General features: G+C 35.3%; 1 long non-coding RNA gene and 1 pseudogene across 1 annotated transcript; one reads left to right on the forward strand and one right to left on the reverse strand.

Moving 5' to 3' along the window:
• Nucleotides 1-3121: 3121 nt before the first annotated feature.
• Nucleotides 3122-13966, forward strand: LOC127440180 (myosin heavy chain, fast skeletal muscle-like; annotated as a pseudogene).
• Nucleotides 6643-19795, reverse strand: LOC127440181 (uncharacterized). Its single transcript, XR_007897084.1, has 7 exons — nt 19100-19795; nt 18949-18995; nt 18678-18852; nt 16550-16645; nt 11534-11636; nt 6981-7307; nt 6643-6778 (listed from the first exon to the last, which is right to left on the reverse strand). It is a non-coding gene; the product is annotated as an uncharacterized LOC127440181 (long non-coding RNA).
• Between the last annotated feature and the right edge of the window lie 1053 nt (nt 19796-20848).

The raw sequence follows: 20848 nt of genomic DNA on the forward strand, positions 1-20848 counted from the left end.
ATATATATATATATATATATATATATATATATATATATATATATATATATATATATATATATATATATATATATATATATACTGTGTGTGTGTGTGTGTATTAAGTATTTGTTTGGGGCACTAAACAGCTTTGTCCCAGTCAGTTGTTAATGTCTCAGTGATGATTTATATTATTATGAAATGGCAATCTGTTCAAGCTTGAACAGTCAATCAAGTCTTATATTAACAATCAATTAGTGTTAAAAGCTATTAAATACCATTAAATTTGATTATTTGTATTTTCAATTAGTCAATAAAGTCTAGGATGTCCACCCACCAGTAAAGAATCTGTTGTATTTTGCAGAGGCTAAACCTATTAAAATATTTTTTATGATTGCTGTCAGTACATATCAGATTGAGTTGAGGGCTGGAACTGGTCGTGTAAATGTACACAGTGTAACAGTAATACTGAGAACTGCCATTTGGCACGATCATTTAACTTACGGAGAGCACACAAGGCAGACATACCAAAAATATGGTCCACAGAATCTCCAATTACACTACAAGTGTCAAGCTGTCCAGGATGAAGGAGAGTGTTGAAATAGTGAGAATGCCTGCAAGCTCAGCAGGGGCCACTCTCCTCCGTGATGTTATGAGCAATTAAAGATTTACGGTACAGTAAAAGTTAAAGAGTTTGTAATCTGTCAGCATGTACAGGAATAAATCTCAGTTAATTACATATAGGGCATTTTGATTTGTGTTTTTAGTGCAGTTTCACCTACTATACATCTTAAGTATGTTAAGTATGCACTTAAAAATAAATGTAAATCACTGGCCTCCCTATCCCTTGACATGGATCTTTGGTTTTAAATTCTAATGATATCAAGCACAAGTTTAGCATTCTCCGTGCAGGTGGGCCAAATGTGAATCACCTCTCATCAATCCCCTGAGCAGATCTCTCTACAATGGGGTATTATTAATTAAATTTTTCTGTAGAATATTATGCCCTGAACTGTAACAAATAAATTATCTTGGGTGAATGTTGTTCCAGTTTTTCACCAGCCAGCATAATGCTGCAACTGTGCTATTTTTTTGCCATTATATATATATATATATATATATATATATATATATATATATATATATATATATATATATATATATATTTTTTATTTTATTTGAATATGTCTAGCATCAGCTTGTAATTCTTTTATATACTTGCTACAACCCTAAGCTAACGTAAAGACTGTGTATGCCAAGAATGCACAGGGCTTAAAGCCACATGCATTTGCCCTGCTGTAAAAAAACAGACAAATGTTATGCTAGTGTTGATGTCTGTTTCAGAAGAGTGGATGAGGCCATAAAGAGGATGTATAAGGGTTGATTGCACACTACCAGACAAATATTTGGAGATTCCTATTCATTCTTCATTATGACTTTTTCACACATCTTGGAATAATAATAAAGTCATCAAAACTTTGATATAACAGAAGTATGGGAATTTTACAGTGTCCAAAAACAGTTAAATTAAAACCTCGCTAAAATCCTGCATTTTAGATTCTTCAAAGTAGCCACCCATTGCCTTATTTACAGCTGTGTACGTCCTTGCAGTGTAGTCTTGGAGTCGTTGGCTGCTATTTCATCACTATCCTGTCCTGCTCATTCAGAATATAATTGTAATAATAATACATTTAATTGATAAATATTTTAGTTTTAAAGAAATTAATATGTAGGAAAAATTACTATATGTCTACAAAACTAATTTCAAGCATTTAAGCATGAGCCTTAATTCAACAAGTATTAAGAAACATTCATTCAAGTATGTCCAAATTTTTTGACTGGTAGTGTATGTTTAAGAGAGATTTATTATTTGTTTTGTACAATCCAACAAAAAGAACCTTAATATACTCCAGAATAGATTAAGTGCAGGGTGTCTGATGAGCAGATAATGCAATATTGCAAAGATATTATTTGTCACTTCAAGGTTTCAGTGAGATGATTATTTTTATTAGACCTTTTGATCAGGTGAAAAGGTTTTATATGCAGAATCTGATGCATTTTGAACAGTCATGGCCATTGCTGAATCTAATATTCTTCTAGTCTGACTGAACTTTTAGTAAGTAATTAGAAAATGTTATTCATACATTTTCCAGCACTTGTTTTCTCCACTTGACAAAACCCAAGTTTGACATTCATTGTTTATGCCCCTTTTTCAAGATCCAAGCTGGCACGGTGTATTTTAAGTTGACAATATAACATAAAATTAAAGGAAATTTTAACACATAGGCTACGTTAAAGAAGTTAATTTTTTTTATTTTTTTTTATTTCTTATTACCTATACTTACATACTTTAAACCCCCAAACCATGTTATAAGGATGCTGCAAAGTGATGACAAAGTCACACTTCTAAAAATGTCTCCTTGACATTTAACAGTTACATCAAATGAGAACTAATCCATGTGTGACTAATCCAGCATTGGTTTCAGATTCACTGATGTAACATAATGTAGTGTTGAATGTCTTTTATAATTAATCAGTTACATTAATGAGAATGAGATACATTTTTCTAACAAATGTATTGTATGCCTTTACTGTGTCACTTTTCGCTGTCCATGACAAAACAATGAAACAAATTGCTTCAATTTGGCTCATTATTTAAAATGTATATTGTGTTTACCTTTTTGGTTAAATATATTATGGAAGAAAAATAATATGCAGGACAGTTTTCCATTTACATCTTCTGAATGACTGCCAGCACCAAGTGTTTCAACCGATCGATTCCTTGACTCACATTTGATGTTAGTTAGCCATATTTAACTTCTGCTTAGCTATCAGAACATATCCAATATAAGGAGCAATGGAGTCTGTTGAGGAGACAGCCAAGTTCGAGATTGTGGTGAGAAATTAATATTCTTCATTTATGCATTATTGTCTGATAGTCACTCACTGATGATTACGCGAACAATAGATGATGCTAAGATTGAGATGAAAATAGAGAAAGTGGCATGAGAATAAATAATATTTTAAATATTTGCAAACAAGCTTTTTTTATATAAAGAACTAGATATACAGTATGTAAAGTGAGACATCATCTGAAAAGTAATTATGTCATGTACTGTACAATATTTGAAATGTATTACAGGGCTGCTGGAAAAACCTTCACTCGTGGGAAGGTAGAAAGGTAAATTTTATTAAAGTTTATATTGGGATGTTTTTTTTTTTTGTTGTTGTTGTTGTTTTTTTTTATGTAGCATCATTTCCATGGATAGTTTTTATTTATTATTATGTTATATTATTTTTTTAGTAGTAGTTGCAGTCATAGTACAAGTAAACTGTCCAAAAGCATCTTTTTTAACATAGTACTATGTTTGTAGACGATATACTCTAGGCTTAATAACAGAATGGATAGTGTAATTTCAGTATAAAACAGTTTCTGTTCACTGTTTTATACTGAAATTACACTATCCATTCTGTTATTAAGCCTAGAGTATATCGTCTACAAACATAGTACTATGTTAAAAAAGATGCTCATGGTAAGCTGTGTGAGTGCATAATGCTTGGATTACAAACTGTACATAAAAAATAGATGCAGTGACTGTATTTTAAAATGAATATAATAAGTTTTGTTGGGAATAAAAAAAGAACATCAATCTTTTGACTGCAGTAAGCTGCCAACATGAGTACAGATGCAGAGATGGCCATTTATGGCAAGGCTACCATATATCTACGTAAGCCTCAGAAGGAGAGAATTGAGGCTCAGAACAAGCCCTTCGATGCTCAGACTGCCTGCTATGTGGTTGATGATAAAGAGCTGTACGTCAAAGGAACAATCAAGAGCAGAGATGGTGGCAAAGTCACCGTTAATGTGCTTGACACTAAGGAGGTGAATTTTCCATATTCCATGCAAAAACGATGCTCAATTCATTACTCCTAATATGAATGCAATTTGACTCAAATTCAGTGTTCAGTAAATGTTTTCTCACTCTCCAGTATAACAGCATGGAGCAGTTGTGCATCAACTTCACCAATGAGAAACTGCAACAGTTCTTCAATCACCACATGTTTGTGCTGGAACAAGAGGAGTACAAGGAGGAGGGCATTGTTTGGGAGTTCATTGACTTCGGCATGGACTTGGCTGCTTGCACTGAGCTCACTGAAAAGGTTTTGCTGGCTCACTTCTAAATTTTTATAATTTGATTTTCTCAGAATGTGAAATTTTTAGTAATACGCGTCCTTCATTTACAAATAGCCCATGGGTATCTTCTCCATCCTTGAAGAGGAGTACATGTTCCCCAAGGCTACAGACACTTCCATCAAGAACAAACTGTATGATCAGCACTTTGGCAAGTGTGCAGCTTTCCAGAAACCAAAGACTGCCAAAGGCAAAGCTGTGGCCCACTTCTCCCTGGTTCACTATGCTGGGACTGTGGACTATAACATCATTGGCTGGCTGGACAAGAACAAGGATCCACTGAATGAGTCTGTTGTGCAGCTGTACCAGAAGTCTTCTGTCAAACTTCTGGCTACTCTCTACCCACCTGTTGTTGAGGGTAAGTGTATTCAATACAAGTGCATATTTAAAATACAGAAGGATTGATTTAGCTTATTTGAAATGGCAATTTGACTAATTATTTCAATGATTTTGAAGAAACTGGTGGTGGCAAAAAGGGAGGCAAGAAGAAGGGTGGCTCCATGCAGACTGTATCCTCCCAGTTCAGGGTATGTACAGAGGATGTTGAAATTGATACGACAACAATAACTTAGTTTAAAAAAAATAAAAATAAATAAAAGTCAGAACCACTTTTTTGTTTGTTTTTTCCCCACAGGAGAACTTGGGCAAGCTTATCACCAACTTGAGGAGCACACATCCTCACTTTGTGCGTTGTCTGATTCCCAATGAGTCCGAGACTCCAGGCAAAGTAATGAAAGACTTACAGATATTCTGACATTATCAAAATAAATGATCATGGGCATGTAAAATGTTCATGTATTGAGCTCAAGATGTTAATTGTTCTTTATAGGTCTCATGGAGAACTTGGTGTAATGGTGTACTGGAGGGCATCAGAATCTGCAAAAGGGCTTACCCAGCAGAATCCGCTATGGTGACTTCAAACAGAGGTAAATAGGATTGCATGAAAATACTATCTTTAGAAGGGTTATCTTAATGTACGGATATGAAGCATTATGACAAATGAGGTCAGTAATGTAATGAAAAAGAACAGTAACTTCTAGTCCCTACACAGTGGCCTGACTTACTCCAATGATACATACTCCACACAAGTTAGCAACGCGAATGGAAAAATATTAGAACATATATGGCATAAATGACTGTATATCTGTATAAATAACTGTTTATGACCAATATTTCATCATACTGTTTTCTTGGAAACAAAATATTTACAAGATATGAATATCAGATTAATTCTAAAAAAAAATTTGTTTTTTAAATAAAAACAATAAAAACACTGAACACTTGATTCAGGAGTACTACTTTGACCGGTGAAAATATAGTACATTTACAAAAAATCTTAATATTTAATCATATCATTTGTTGTATCAGGGATGCCATTTACACCATTCAACACAACATCCGCTCATTAATGAATGTCAAACACTGGCCATGGATGAAGGTTTATTACAAGATTAAGCCTCTGCTGAAGAGTGCTGAGACTGAGATGGAGCTTGCAACCATGAAAGAGGACTTTGCAAAATGCAAAGAAGATCTTGCCAAGGCTGAAGCCAAAAAGAATGAGCTTGAGGAAAAGATGGTAGCACTGCTGCAAGAGAAGAATGATCTGCAGCTTCAAGCAGCCTCTGTGAGTGTGCAATGATTTGCTCACCCTCCTGGCATCCCTGATGTGTATGACTTTCTTTCTTCTGCAGAACACAGAATAAGATTTTTAAAAGAATATGTCAGCTCTGTAGGTCCTCACAATGGAAGTGAATGGGTGCCAACATTTTGAAGCTCCAAAATCCACATAAAGGCAACATAAAAGTATTCCAGATGACTCCAGTGGTTAAATCTATATCTTCAGAAGTGATATGATTGGTGTGGGTGAGAATCAGATCAATATTTAAGTCCTTTTTTATAATTCTCCTCCCTGCTCAGTCAAACTCCACTTCAGTTTCACTTTCCCATTCTTCTTCTGTTTTTGGTGATTCACATTATTCATGCATATCGCCTCCTACTGGGCAGAAAGGAGAATTTATGATAAAAATTATTTAAATACTGATCTGTTTCTCACCTGTTTCTTGTGTCTGAACACATGGATTTAACCACTGGAGTCATATGGATTACTTTTATGCTCCCTTTATGTGGATTTTGGAGCTTCAAAATGTTGGCACCCATTCACTTCCATTGTTGGCACCCATTCACTTCCATTGTGAGAACGTACAGTACAGAGCTGAAATATTATTTTCTATTTTCTATTTAATATTTATCTTAATTTGTGTTCTGCAGAAGACAGAAAATCATACATATCTGGGATGCCAGGAGGGTGAGTAAATCATAAGAGAATTTTAATTTTTGGGTGAACAATCCCCTTTTTATACATAAATTGTACAATAATATATAAAATCCTATTTATCTGTCAGGATGCTGAGAATCTCTCAGATGCTGAGGAGAGATGTGAGGGTCTGATCAAGAGCAAAATCCAGCTTGAAGCTAAACTCAAAGAGACAACCGAGAGGCTGGAGGATGAGGAAGAAATCAATGCAGAACTCACAGCCAAGAAGAGGAAACTGGAGGATGAGTGTTCTGAGCTGAAGAAAGACATTGATGACCTCGAGCTCACATTGGCTAAAGTGGAAAAGGAAAAACATGCCACTGAAAATAAGGTTTGAGACTGAGTTAGTTTAACATAAGATTTATTCCTGTCTTTATATTTTGCTATTAAAAAAAAATATTGAAAAATAAAAGCTAATTTGGTTCCAAAAATGACATAGGTTAAAAACCTGACTGAGGAAATGGCAGCACAGGATGAGAGCATTGCCAAACTTACAAAGGAGAAGAAAGCCCTCCAAGAGGCACATCAGCAGACTCTGGATGATTTCCAGGCAGAGGAGGACAAAGTCAACACCCTGACCAAAGCCAAGACATAGTTTGAACAGCAAGTTGATGACGTGCGTTATTTTTCAAGCATGATACTAACTGAATAATTCTATACCTCCTTTCATTCTGACATTTTTTTAAATGTTGCTCCCTTGAACAAGAGAAGAAGCTCTGCATGGACCTTGAGAGAGCCAAGAGAAAACTTGAAGGGGACCTGAAACTGGCCCGAGAATCCATCATGGACCTGGTGAATGACAAGCAGCAATCCGAGGAGAAACTGAAAAAAAAAAAAAAAAAAAAAAAAAAAGCGACAACATTAGAACTTAATATTACCTTGCCATTTTGCATGCATTATTTTTTAATTATTATTTTACATTTTTTGCTTAATTTGAACAGGAAAGATTTTGAAACAAGCTAGCTGCTCTAGAAGAAGATCAAGGAGCTTCAGGTATTTAATTAGCTCTAATAACTCTTTTGTAACATTGTTAAAATGGTAAAATGAAGATCTATAAAATGTCACTAATTGCATCTGTAGGCTCGCATTGAGGAACTGGAGGAAGAGATCGAGGCTGAGCGTGCTGCTCGTGCAAAGGTGGAGAAACAGAGAGCTGATCTCTCCAGGGAACTTGAGGAGATCAGTGACAGACTTGAGGAGGCTGGAGGAGCAACTGCTGCTCAGATTGAATAAGAAGCGTGAGACTGAATTCCAGAAGCTGCGTCGTGATCTTGAAGAGGCCACCCTCCAGCATGAAGCCACTGTTGCAGCCCTCCGCAAGAAGCAGGCCGATAGCGCAGCTGAGCTGGGAGAGCAAATCGACAACCTCCAGCATGTCAAGCAGAAGCTTGAGAAGGAAAAGAGCGAATACAAAATGGAGATTGATGATCTCTCTAGCAACATGGAGGCCGTTGCCAAAGCAAAGGTTGAGAATTGTATTCTTAATGGAACATATTTAAAATGTTTTTAGGATTAAAAAAGAGCTAATGACTTAGTTGTTTGCAGGCCAATCTTGAAAAGATGTGCTGCACCCTTGAGGACCAACTCAGTGAAATTAAGTCCAAGAATGATGAAAACCTTCACCAGATAAATGACCTTAGTGCTCAGAGAGCAAGACTTCAAACTGAAAATGGTAAAAAATTGCAATAAAATTATTGTTGCAAAATTTTGTTCAAACATAGCAAAAGATAAGCAATTAAGTTAATTAAAAAGAATGTCCACTGATAATCAATGACGATATAATAAATGCTTTTCTCGTTGCATCAGTAAACAGTTTGATTCAGACTGATCTGACATAGATATGCCACAAACAGACAGTAAATCTAATTATCAAAAGGTGAGTTTGGCCGTCAGCTGGAGGAGAAGGAGGCTCTAATTTCTCAGCTCACTAGAGGCAAACAATCATTCACTCAGCAAATTGAGGAACTTAAGAGGCAGACTGAAGAGGAAGTGAAGGTAATACAGCATAATCACTGTGACCACATACTGTATTTGCCACTGTAAAGCTAATAGCATGACTTTGCATCTTAGGCCAAGAATGCACTGACCCATGCTGTGCAGTCAGCCCGTCATGACTGACCTGCTCCGTGAGCAGTTTGAGGAAGAGCAGGACGCAAAGGCTGAGCTGCAGTGGGGAATGTCTAAGGCAAACTGTCAGGTTGCTCGGTGGAGGACCAAATATGAAACTGATGCCATCCAGCGCACAGAGGAACTTGAAGAAGACAAGTATGGACACTCGATCAGAAATACTCTTTATTCTCACAACCATTATGTTCCACCGAGTGTAAGATAATGTGTGCTCCTTAACAGGAAGAAGCTGGCTCAACGTCTGCAAGAGGCAGAAGAACAAATTGAGGCAGTGAACTCTGGAGAAGACCAAACAGTGACTCCAGGGTGAAGTGGAGGATCTCATGATTGATGTGGAGAAAGCCAATGCTTTGGCTGCCAACCTTGACAAGAAGCAGAGGAACTTTGATAAGGTTAACAATTTGACTCATTCTGTGAAATGATTATTCCTCGCACAAGCTAAATTAAGTAATAATATTCTAAGATGAACTTGAAATGTCTCTACCCAAGGTTCTGGCAGAATGGAAGCAGAAGTATGAGGAAGGTCAGGCAGAGCTGGAAGGTGCCCAGAAAGAGTCTCGCTCACTCAGCACTGAGCTCTTCAAGATGAAGAACTCCTATGAGGAGACTCTGGATCAGCTGGAAACACTCAAGAGGGAAAACAAGAATCTGCAGTGTAAGAAGGAAATTGTTGATTGAACAATCGCAACAATATGTTAAAGTGTTAATAAACTAATACACCATGACAGGCAGCGTGTAAAAGATATTACCATGGTTCATTGTGTTTGGAAAGACGTGAAGCAGAGTAATATAATTTAGTTCACAGGCATAACTGTAGCATGAATCTTTAGTGTTTTAAATGTTTTTAGCAACTTTCTGCAAATATATATAATTCAATTGCTATGTGCTGAGATTTGTAATTTAGCCATTTAATTAATGATTTGAACGTGGTTCATACAAACAGATTTACTAACCAGAAGTATCCACTTTAAAAATGTATATAATGAGTCACAGTGTGTGTACTGTTCATTGAAGGTAGATCATATTTTCTTTCCATTATGTAGAGGAGATTTCAGATCTGACAAAGCAGTTAGGTGAGACTGGTAAGAGCATTCATGAGATGGAAAAGGCCAAGAAGGCAGTGGAAACAGAGAAGTCTGAGATTCGGACTGCACTGGAGGAGGCTGAAGTGAGTATTTCAAAATTAGGATTTCTTACTTAAATTCTTGCTAAATACTCTTGCCATTATACCATATTATTCCTAAACAATCAGTTCATTCATTTTTCACAGGGCACTCTAGAACATGAGGAGTCCAAGATTCTTCGTGTCCAGCTTGAGCTAAACCAGGTCAAGGGTGAGATCGACAAGAAGCTTGCAGAGAAGGATGAGCAGATCAAGAGGAACAGCCAGAGAGTCATTGAGTCCATGCAGAGCACTCTGGACTCTGAGGTCAGGAGCAGGAATGATGCCCTGAGAATCAAGAAGAAGATGGAGGGAGATCTTAATGAGATGGAGATTCAGCTGAGCCATGCCAATCGCCAGGCTGCTGAAGCCCAGAAACAGCTGAGGAATATTCAGGGACAACTCAAGGTGCTTGACCTCTCTTTGGCTTTAAGTACAAATATGTAAATAAATGAGAATGCTAAGCAAAATTATAAGCCAAAAAAAAAAAAAAAAAAAGGAATCAGAGAGCCCTAAAAAATAAACTGTTTACAGGATGCCCAGCTGCATCTAGATGATGCCCTGAGAGGACAGGAAGACATGAAAGAGCAGGTGGCCATGGTGGAGCGCAGAAACACTCTGATGCAGGCTGAGATTGAGGAGCTGAGAGCTGCTCTGGAGCAGACAGAGAGAGGCCGCAAAGTGGTTGAACAAGAGCTGGTGGATGCCAGTGAGCGTGTTGGACTTCTGCACTCTCAAGTAAGGGCATATTTGTATTTATTTATTTATTTATTTATTGTTAAAAAAAAAAAAAAAAATTATCAGTGATCTTATCCATTTTGTAGAACACAAGTCTTCTGAACACCAAGAAGAAGCTTGAGGCTGACATTGTTCAGATCCAGGGTGAACTTGATGATATCGTCCAGGAAGCCAGAAATGCAGAGGATAAGGCCAAGAAGGCCATCACTGATGTGGGTAATTGACAACTCAAGAAGTTTCTGAAGAATCTGCACACTTAAATATTTAGACCTAATTTATGGAATTTGTGAATTCCAAAAGGCTGCAATGATGGCAGAAGAGCTAAAGAAGGAGCAGGACACCAGTGCTCACCTTGAGAGGATGAAGAAGAACCTGGAAGTCACAGTGAAGGACCTGCAGCACCGTCTTGATGAGGCTGAGAATCTGGCCATGAAGGGAGGAAAGAAACAACTCCAGAAACTGGAGTCCAGGGTGAGATTTCCTTTATTCAGTGTTCATAGTCTTGTAGTGAAATGTATGTAATTTCCTGATATTGTACTGTATGTTATATTTTGGATTGTCAAAACATATTTTCTTCAATTAAATGAGCTTAAAAACATCTGTTGTTAAGGTCCGTGAGCTTGAGACTGAAGTTGAGACAGAACAGAGACGTGGAGCTGATGCTGTCAAAGGTGTCCGCAAATAAGAGAGGAGAGTGAAGGAACTCACAGACCAGGTAATTGAAGTACCAAGAAATTGGAGTTAAAATTTAATGTGCAATTGATTTCATTATTCATTATTATTTTAATCTAATGTTGGTGTATTGCCTGCAGACTGAGGAGGATAAAAAGAATCTCAACAGACTGCAGGATTTGGTTGACAAGCTTCAGCTTAATGTCAAGGCTTATAAGAGACAGGCTGAAGAAGCTGTAAGTACTGTACCTCATTTAAGAACTGTAAACACTTCATGAACCTTTTAGATGTTTTGTTGTGATGTATAACTTTGTATCTGATGTTGCAGGAGGAACAAGCCAACACTCACCTGTCTAAATTGAGGAAGGTACAGCACAAGCTGGAAGAGTCTGAAGAGTGTGCAGACATCGCAGAATCTCAGGTCAACAAGCTCAGAGCCAAGAGCCGTGATGCTGTAAAGGTAATTAAAGTGCATGATTTTCAAATCTCAACCACAAGTCTATAGCTTTATTGTAATGCCTCGTTTATTTTCTTAACCTTAATATTAATATATTTGCTCGCTATCTTTTTTTCAAGGGCAAAGAGGTAGCTGAGTGAAAACATTTCACATACCATATACAGTATGTCTCTGAAACTATGAAATTAATGCTAAATAAAGTTTGAAATGCAACAGCTTGTCCTGAATGTTTTTTATTGTTTCTTGCTTTATTTTGTTGTTCACTCACTATTATTAATGATGTGTTGCTTGTTTGTTTGTTTCATCTTTATTTAACCAGGGAAGTCACTTAAGAACAAAATTATTATTTACAATAATAGCCTAACAGCAGGAAAACAACCTCCTGAACACCGAAACATACTGTACATGCAGTACATATAAACTATGAAATAAAAATAATAATAATATTAATAGAAAAAGGACTAACATCAAATGTAATTATGAGCAGAACTTTCCAAAACCTTTACAGGAATGATCGAAAATGCTTGTTATTACTAATATAAAAGCTGAAACAGAAATTTAAGTATCGACTTTCAGTAATTTCGGCAAATTATTCCAATCACTGGCAGCAGCAAAAAAAAGTTTTTATTTTGGGAACAGTCAGAAGGATGTAAATGGATGATCTGGTTGAATATATTGCAACATTGTTGTTGTTGTAGCATAGCTTGAAAATAAGCTGTTGTCAAGCCTCATAGTGGAGTTCTCACCTAGTGTGTAATGAAGGCCAATTTATAATAGAATATAATTTACAACATTGATAATAAATCTAACAACAGCATGATATAAAACATCTAGATGTTCAAGAACACCTTTGTGTACACATCTGTATACTACTTCTCAATAATCTAATAAGGGGAGATGTTTTTAGCAAACATAGTGAAAGCAGATCTATTAAGGTATAAAAAAAAAACACACATTATGCTTGTGTTACTATTCTTCAGTATAAACTATAGTAACATTCCATGAGATATGTACAGTATATGACTATATGTATATAAAAAAAAGTTGTTTTTAAGCTAAATACTCAAGAGAACAATGAGGTTCTCTTTACATTGGGCTGTACATTTTTCTGAATCGACAACATTAGCCTTTTTTCAAACTGTTAAAATATATCACAAAACTACCAAAAATATTAAGACTAGTCAAAAATAACGCAACAATCACATCTTTGATATCTTTTTAATTAAAAGAATTAATGTGAATTTATGTACCATCATCCACTTAGACACTGGGTAATGCTAAGCTAATGATTAGCTTAAAAGAACAGGTTTGTTACACAACAACGATGAAGCTGACATCAGTCATTAAAAAATAGAAAACTGAAATACAGGACAAGGTCCACTTGCTCATGTTCTCTGCACAGTCTTAAGTTGTCTTTTTTAGCAAGAGAGGAGTTTTAACCCTAAAAAGGTCATAATTTCTGTAAACAATTATTGAAATGGGGGTCCCTGTAAATGCTGAGGTCACATGACTTTGTACAAAAACTCTGGCATCAACTCTCAATCTTTATCTAAATGTGACATGGCAGCATTTCGTGAGAGAACAGCTGACCTCTAGGTAAAAGTTGATATCTATAACATGTTAACTACGGTATATTTCAGGGGACATATTCTGCTTAAAATGTTGTTAGGACTTATATTATTATGTCCATGTTTAAAATGTATGAATTAAATATATAATTTGTTTTAAATCTGTATATATACTGTATGTGTATAAGTGGGGGGAATATGTTTGTTATGAAAAGTGTTGAAAGCAGGCTCACATTGACTGATCCAATCACAATGAAGATTAATTTGTTTGTAGAATACTTAAGATGTAATGAAATGTCAAATGTGATTGAAATGTTCAAGAAATTATGCACCCTTATCTGAAGGTTTTTTGAATAAGCATTATCTGAATTTGTTTCTCAAAAAAACATCTTGCTGTCTCAAATGTATTTGGATAAGTTGACAAATTGTCATGCTAAAAAAGTCATGGTATCACCATGGTACCATGTCCAAAAAACATGGTAATTCCATGGTATTACCATGGTATAACCATTTTCCCTGACACCAAAATAATGTTTTTAAAATGTTTTTGAATAAGTTTAAATCTGGCAAGAAGCACAGCCACACTCTTTTTTTATACCCTAAATGGGCAGTGTATCCTGGGGGATACAAACAGCAAAATTGAAAATAAAAACAAAATGTTCAAGAAAACATGATTGTAATTGTGTTACATGGGCCCTAATGTGTCAGAAAATATATATAAAAATATTTCCTGAGGTTTCTTTACAGTTTTGCCCAGTTTTAAGGATTAATATTGTCCCACTATTCAGATTAAAAATGGCTTGTCATCAAAGAATTAGGTTTATTGCAACTCCTGGAGCAATAATAATTGTGGAGTAATCAACTCTATTCTGCTTAAATATTTTACTTAATCTCTTACCTTTAATTAAATGAATACACTATCACATTTATAAGGTATTATTTTTACATTGTACTTACAGATGAATTTGGAAAAGTGTAAGGATGGTAACTTTAGAGTCCAAAAACTGGATTAATACCCCAAATTACAACATAAAGATCACATTTTGACAGAAATACTGTTGAGAAAAATTAATTAGGAGGATATATAATTTGATTAATGTTTAATTAGCATGTGTAACAGCCATATGTATTACTGTTTTTATCTTTACTCTGCAGCAAAAGATTATAATGACTGATTACATTAACTTCATATCTGTCTTGTCATTATGGATACTGTGGGCTCATGTCAGTGATGCATTATATTATACTTATAGTTTTAAAGAACTCAACCGCCAAGTTTGGTGGCATGATCTTTACAACTAAAGGTTTTCTCATTGCTGATGAGTGAATAAGACTTCAGGATATGACACATGATCAAATATAATTGATTCATCAGTAGGCTACATGGATTTACTGATGGACAAAATGCCAAAATTATCCATTGAATTATATGGGCTAACATTCTCAATATTTTCTCAATTTATTTGATTGTGCAGAATATATTTGACAAATGAAATGGCAATAGTTGAAGGCAGCCTTGTGGTGTGGGTTTATGTAACAGGGGACAATATTAGAAAAATCTAACTGCAGCCACAGGTCCAAGTCTTTTAAGCATATAAGGCAGACCAAGCAATTTGATCCTTGAGTGTGCCTGTCAGTGGAATGCAAACCAATCAATCAAAGCAATAAAATATAATAGAAATATACACAAAATTGCATGCAAATGCTGTTATTTAGATGACATAATGACAGATAGAAATATGTAGGCTACATAAAACCAGTGTTTGCACTGAATTGTTAATATCAATTATAGTCTCCCCACAGATCAGTTAAAATGGCATAGCATATACAGTAATTCAGTTCTGGTAATTTAATTATCCAAAGTTTTCTCAAAATAATTACTAAATGTATTTTTGATTTCCTTGTTTTAAACACTATCAGTCCATCTATACAAAATAATAATAATAATAATTAATGAACAAGTATTTAATTATTTACTTGACAACTATAACTTACAAGCTAAAATCATTGAAGATAAGCTAATTAGCAGTAATTATCTATATGACTAGCATTTTACACATTTGTATTTACCTTTTGGAATCAATTATGTGGACAAGTCTTGACAAGCAATTCTGGGATAGCCTACATTACAAGGGATTTATGGCTCCAGCAAAGGACTGAACAATGTTTTAATGAAATCTAGCTGGCAACATTTTGAGGTCACACTATATTTAAGTGTTTATGCTACTGTGCATTTACAAGTAATTACTGAATAATACCAATTAAATACATGTACCTGCTGTATAATTATTTTATGGAGCTGCTTGTTCTTACATTTTGATATTGTGATTACTTCAGTAATAAATAATAAGAACATCTAATATGTGCAACTCATTGAAAAATAAAGTGTTACCCTTTTTAATTTTAAATTCACTCATTTAAATTTCACAAATTTCAGAGCTTAATGAACAAGTTAAATTCTGAGGTTAGAAAACTTTCTAAAAAGATATCCTAACTGATAATTTATTTCCATATTTGCTATTTCCAATGCAAGCAACAAAGGGTTCATCTCACCAATTTCTTAACACACATTTTAGCCATATTTGGTGTTGGCCATATTTAACTTCTGCATTGCTGGCAAAGCAAATGCAGTATAAAGAGCAAGGGCTGGCCTGCAAACCTTGGAGCTCAGAAGACCATCCAGGCTTGTGTGTGAGGAGATAAACTTTTGTTTACAAGCAGTACATAGCTTTAAAAAATAAACAGAATCACAACAGGGTATTATTATATGACAACATTTAGATAAATTTAGTTCAGAGCATAAGTAGCATGGAGTATCTCAAATGCACCAGCAATTGTCATGCAATTTATGCATTCGTAAAACTTGTAATGCTAATAGTTTTATATTATTTATTTATGGTTTTCAGTTTGAAAGTAACCTTCTTATGTCTGTTACAATGTTGAGGACCATCATCAGCGCTTGTAGGCGTGTGGGGAATATAATGATGCTACTAACAACTTTTCTAACTCTATAACTACTATTTAAACCAGCAAAACTAAACCAAACCACATTGGATTTAAATGGATTTAACAACTGGAGTCATATGGATTACTTTTATCCTGTTTTTAACTGCTTTTTGAAGCTTCAAATTTCTGAAACGCATTCACTTGCATTGTATGGCCTTACAGAGCTGAAATACTCTTATAAATATTTGTGATCTGCAGAAGAAAGTCATACACGTCTGGGATAGCATGAGGGTAAGTAAATAATGAAAACATTTTCATTTTTGGGTGAGGTATTCCTTTCAAAAGTTTAAAAAATGGTTAAATGATTTAGAAATGTGTGAATAAAGTAATTTACCCCACATGTTTTGAAGAATCTTGAGGCGTCTTCTCTCAGCAGAACAGGAAGTGCACGAAGCACAGTGGTTCGACTTGTGTGGACACTATGTTGATACTGAAAGTACAATTTTAATCTAGTGTTAAAATGTGTTATTTAGCCTAAACATTGTGAATTATCTTAAACCCTTTAGTTCCCAACCCAAACTCATAGCTTTTATAACCTTCCCAATAGTCCGAAGACAGGAAAGCTTAGGCCCAGACAGAATCTACAGACTTTTTTGGCACTTTCTACACAGATTTTTGTGGATGGGATTTAAACATGGTAAAATGTGCTAAATTAACCTGAGAGTACTATACTCTTAATGGTTGCTAAAAGCATCACACAATTAGCCAAACAATTTCATAAACAACATGCAAGTGACGGGGAATTTGTGGAACATTTAAGAAATGAGAAGTGCTGCAATTTGAGTTTTCTGCTCACACAGATTCTGTCTGGGCTTATAACATGAACATATTCTAACATAACATATGAATACAACTTTTCAGTACACTAACAATTAAAGGGATAGTTCACCCAAAAATGAAAATGCTCTCATCATATACTCACTCTCATGCCATCCCAGATGTGTATGACTTTCTTCTGCTGAACACAAAGATTTTTAGAAGAATCTTTAGAAGAACCTACAGCTCTGTAGGTTAATTCAATACAAGTGAATGGGGACCAAATCCCCATAGAGATTGCAATGCAATGGCAAGATGTACAGTGAAAAAGGGTTTTTATTTTGGTCTGTTCTCACCCAAAACCAACTGGATCACCTCAGAAGACATTGATTAAACAACTGGAGTCAAATGGATTAGTTTTATGAACTATCATTCACTTTAATTGAATGGACATACAGAGCTGAAATATTCTTTAAAAAATCTTAATTTGTGTTCAGCAGAAGAAAGAAAGTTATACACATCTGGGATGGCAAAAATTTTCATTTTTGGGTGAGCTATTCCTCTAATGGTGAGTGTACTGAAAAGTTGTATAATCAGGATACAGCATAAAAGTAATCTATATGACTCCTGTGGTTAAATATACAGTACTGTGCAAAAGTTTAGGCACTTGTGAAAAATGTTGCATAGTGAGGATGTCTTCAAAAATCATGACATCAATATTTTTCATTTATCACTTAATGTCATACAAAGTCTAGTAAACATAAAAAAAGCTAAATCAATATTTGGTGTGACCACCTTTGCCTTTAAAACAGCACCAATTCTCCTAGGTCACATGGACACAGTTTTTCTTGGTTGTGGGCAGATATGATGTTCCAAGCTTCTTGGAGAATTCGCCACAGTTCTTCTATCTATTTAGGCGGTCTCAATTGCTTCCGTCTCTTAATGTAATCTCAGACTGACACGATGTTCAGTGGGGGGCTTTGTGGGGGCCATGACATCTGTTGCAGGGCTCCCTGTTTTTCTATTCTAATCTTTTCTATTTGCAAAAGTAATGTTTGGGAGTCTAACATTTATATTTCCTATTTACACACTAAAGCTGAAGATATAAATAACCATCTTAAGACAAATGCTTATGTGAAACACCTTATGTGCCTAAGACTTTTGTACAGTACTGTATATCTTCTGAAGCAATATGATAGGTGTGGGCAAGAAACAGATAAATATTTAAGGCCTTTTTTTTCTATAAATCTCCACTTTCACTTTCTTCTTGTGTTTTGCATTATTTGTACTTATCGCCACCTACTGGGCAGGGAGGATAATTTATAGTAAAAAAATAAATAAAAAAGACTTAAATATTTATCTGTTTCTTACACAGACTTATATCTCTTCTGAAGATATGGATTTAACCAGTGGAGTCATATGGATTACTTTTATGCTGCCTTTATGGGCTTTTTGGAGTTTAAAAGTGTTGGTATCTATTCACTTGCATTGTATGGACCGACAGAGCTTAAATATCTAAAAAATAAAAAAATAATAATCTTGTTCAGGAGAAGTCATACATATCTGTGATGACATGAGGGTTAGTACATTAGGTTTTATTTTTGAGTGAACTATCCCTTTAAGTTTGGGACAGGCTCAAATTATTCTGTGTAAAATCAAGGTCTGTTGAACCGCAGAACAATATTAAACAACTAAGACCATAATACCTTTAAGTAACGAATCAAGATAATCTCAGCAAGTTCACCAGAAGTATTCTCCGTCTTTAATGCCTTCTGACGAGATATAAAGTCAACAGCGAAGACTGTGCCGATCAAGTTCTGCATACGTGTGTTTGATAGATTATGGTTTCTAAAGCGCTACTCAGCGAACTCAGCAAAACACCTGAAACAGAGAGATAAGAAAGGATAATACATTCACAATGGATTGAAAGACATCCCTACAAATGATCAAACTTGTGTATTTACACAACAGTGTTACCTGGACATTTTAAATTCTCTTCAACTTGCTTGGTGGTTAAACAATATCTAAGTCATAAAAAATGGGTAAAACCAATTAATTCCAGTGTTGCCCATTTAGATCAAATAAACAAATATGGATGTTTTACAGTAAACACACACACGTTACTTACTTCGGAAACTTGTACCGAACAACAAAATACATCCACCTTGTTCAAACAAGGCGGGAAACTATTCCAAACAAGTATTTTGAGCCCTCAAGATTCTTTAGAATGGGAAGAAAAACGAATATCCTGTAAGTCTATCAGTTAAATTAAACAACAGTAACCTTAAAAAAATAAATAATAATAATCTAAAGAATCACAGGCTACCTCCACTAAACAAAAATTCCTGAATGTTAAAATGCTTGTAAAATGTAGCAATTGTACCTCTGTCGATACACCGAGGAGCTGCTAAAGTTAAACACACGCTGTATCATTTAAAATAATATCCTAATACATATTTCATTATTTCATTCACAGCATTTCAGCGTAGTATATCAGTTTGGTTGCAATGAGACGACTCTGATAATCAATGTACCCCTAAAAATCACCACGTAATCAATCTCAAAATGAAAAAATAAGCTCCCTCTTTGACACGTTTGTGTTTAGTTGTCAGATAATTGTCACTGGATTTCGCATTAAGTGAAAAGTCACATCATGCTTAATCACCATTGATCATCGTTTTCATTATCGATCATTGCTGCCATGTCCGAGTACCCGAGTACTCATGCCCATCCCTATTAGGGTGACCATACGTCCTCTTTTTCGGACCTTAAAAAAGCGTCCTGCCGGGATTTCTAAATCGGTTTTAGTTGCACTATGTGTAGCTGGTCTAATACTTCACTGTGTGCGCGCGCATATTTGCATCACTTTAACCCCTCTTTGTAAGTCCCGCCTTCTCGCACACCAATTGGTCATTTATAAGAGGCTTGCTGCAACTATTGGCCAAATTCCTGCCTGTCAATCTCTCCGTGAACTCTCAAAGTGCTGTCAGTAGCAACAAATGGCAGCTTAATAGAAACAATGTCCTAACGTAAGTGGAAATTTGCACAAAATTCCCATGCTTTCGTCCAGGTCGAGATCCGTGGGAAGCAGAATATATGACTTGTAAAGCTGGCACTTATATGTCAGTTGCTAATAAAGGTGCAAGTGATTTAGAAGCACACATATGCGAAGCATAAAGGGTCAGCAAAAGGTGAAAGTTCATCAGGTAAATTAAAGGACTATTTTTGCGACCAGGTAAAATTGTTATCACATTGCTTCATTTTCCATGATCATTCAAAATAATAGTAATAGATGCCATGATACTCATGGCATCAAATATTTTATTTTAGTACATGGACATGCTAATAGAATGTCTTTTTCACTGTATTAAAGTTTGCATTCATAGTAACACTGTTTTGAACCCTATTATTCCACCCCACCCCAAAAAATGTGTCCTCTTTTTGGAAAACCAAAGCTGTAGACGGACAAAACGCTCATTAGATAACTGTTGCTGTTTGTTTTGTATTCTACATATCCTAAAATATCATAATTAAACTGAAGTTAAACTAAGAGGTTACTTCAGTTACCTAAACCAGTAAATTAAAGTATGTCTCCTTCCAACATAAAGTACTGTTTGGGATATTCATGTAAATACATCTAAATGTAATATTTGTGTAGTTCCCGTATTACAAAAATGATAACATAAATTATGATTGAATTTGAGATTACTGAATCCACTGGGACAGCAGCGAACATCTTGGAGGAAAAGTGCGTGCTCAGAGACAGCATCCAATCATAAGTGTCTGAACAGAAGCATATTCCTTCTCCAAAATAAAAGTCCTTATATTAGAAGCTATATGTATGTAAACCTTAAATACATGCAAACCGTTTTATTCG

The sequence above is a fragment of the Myxocyprinus asiaticus genome, chromosome 4 (assembly GCF_019703515.2).
Source record: "Myxocyprinus asiaticus isolate MX2 ecotype Aquarium Trade chromosome 4, UBuf_Myxa_2, whole genome shotgun sequence".
NCBI lineage: Eukaryota > Metazoa > Chordata > Actinopteri > Cypriniformes > Catostomidae > Myxocyprinus > Myxocyprinus asiaticus.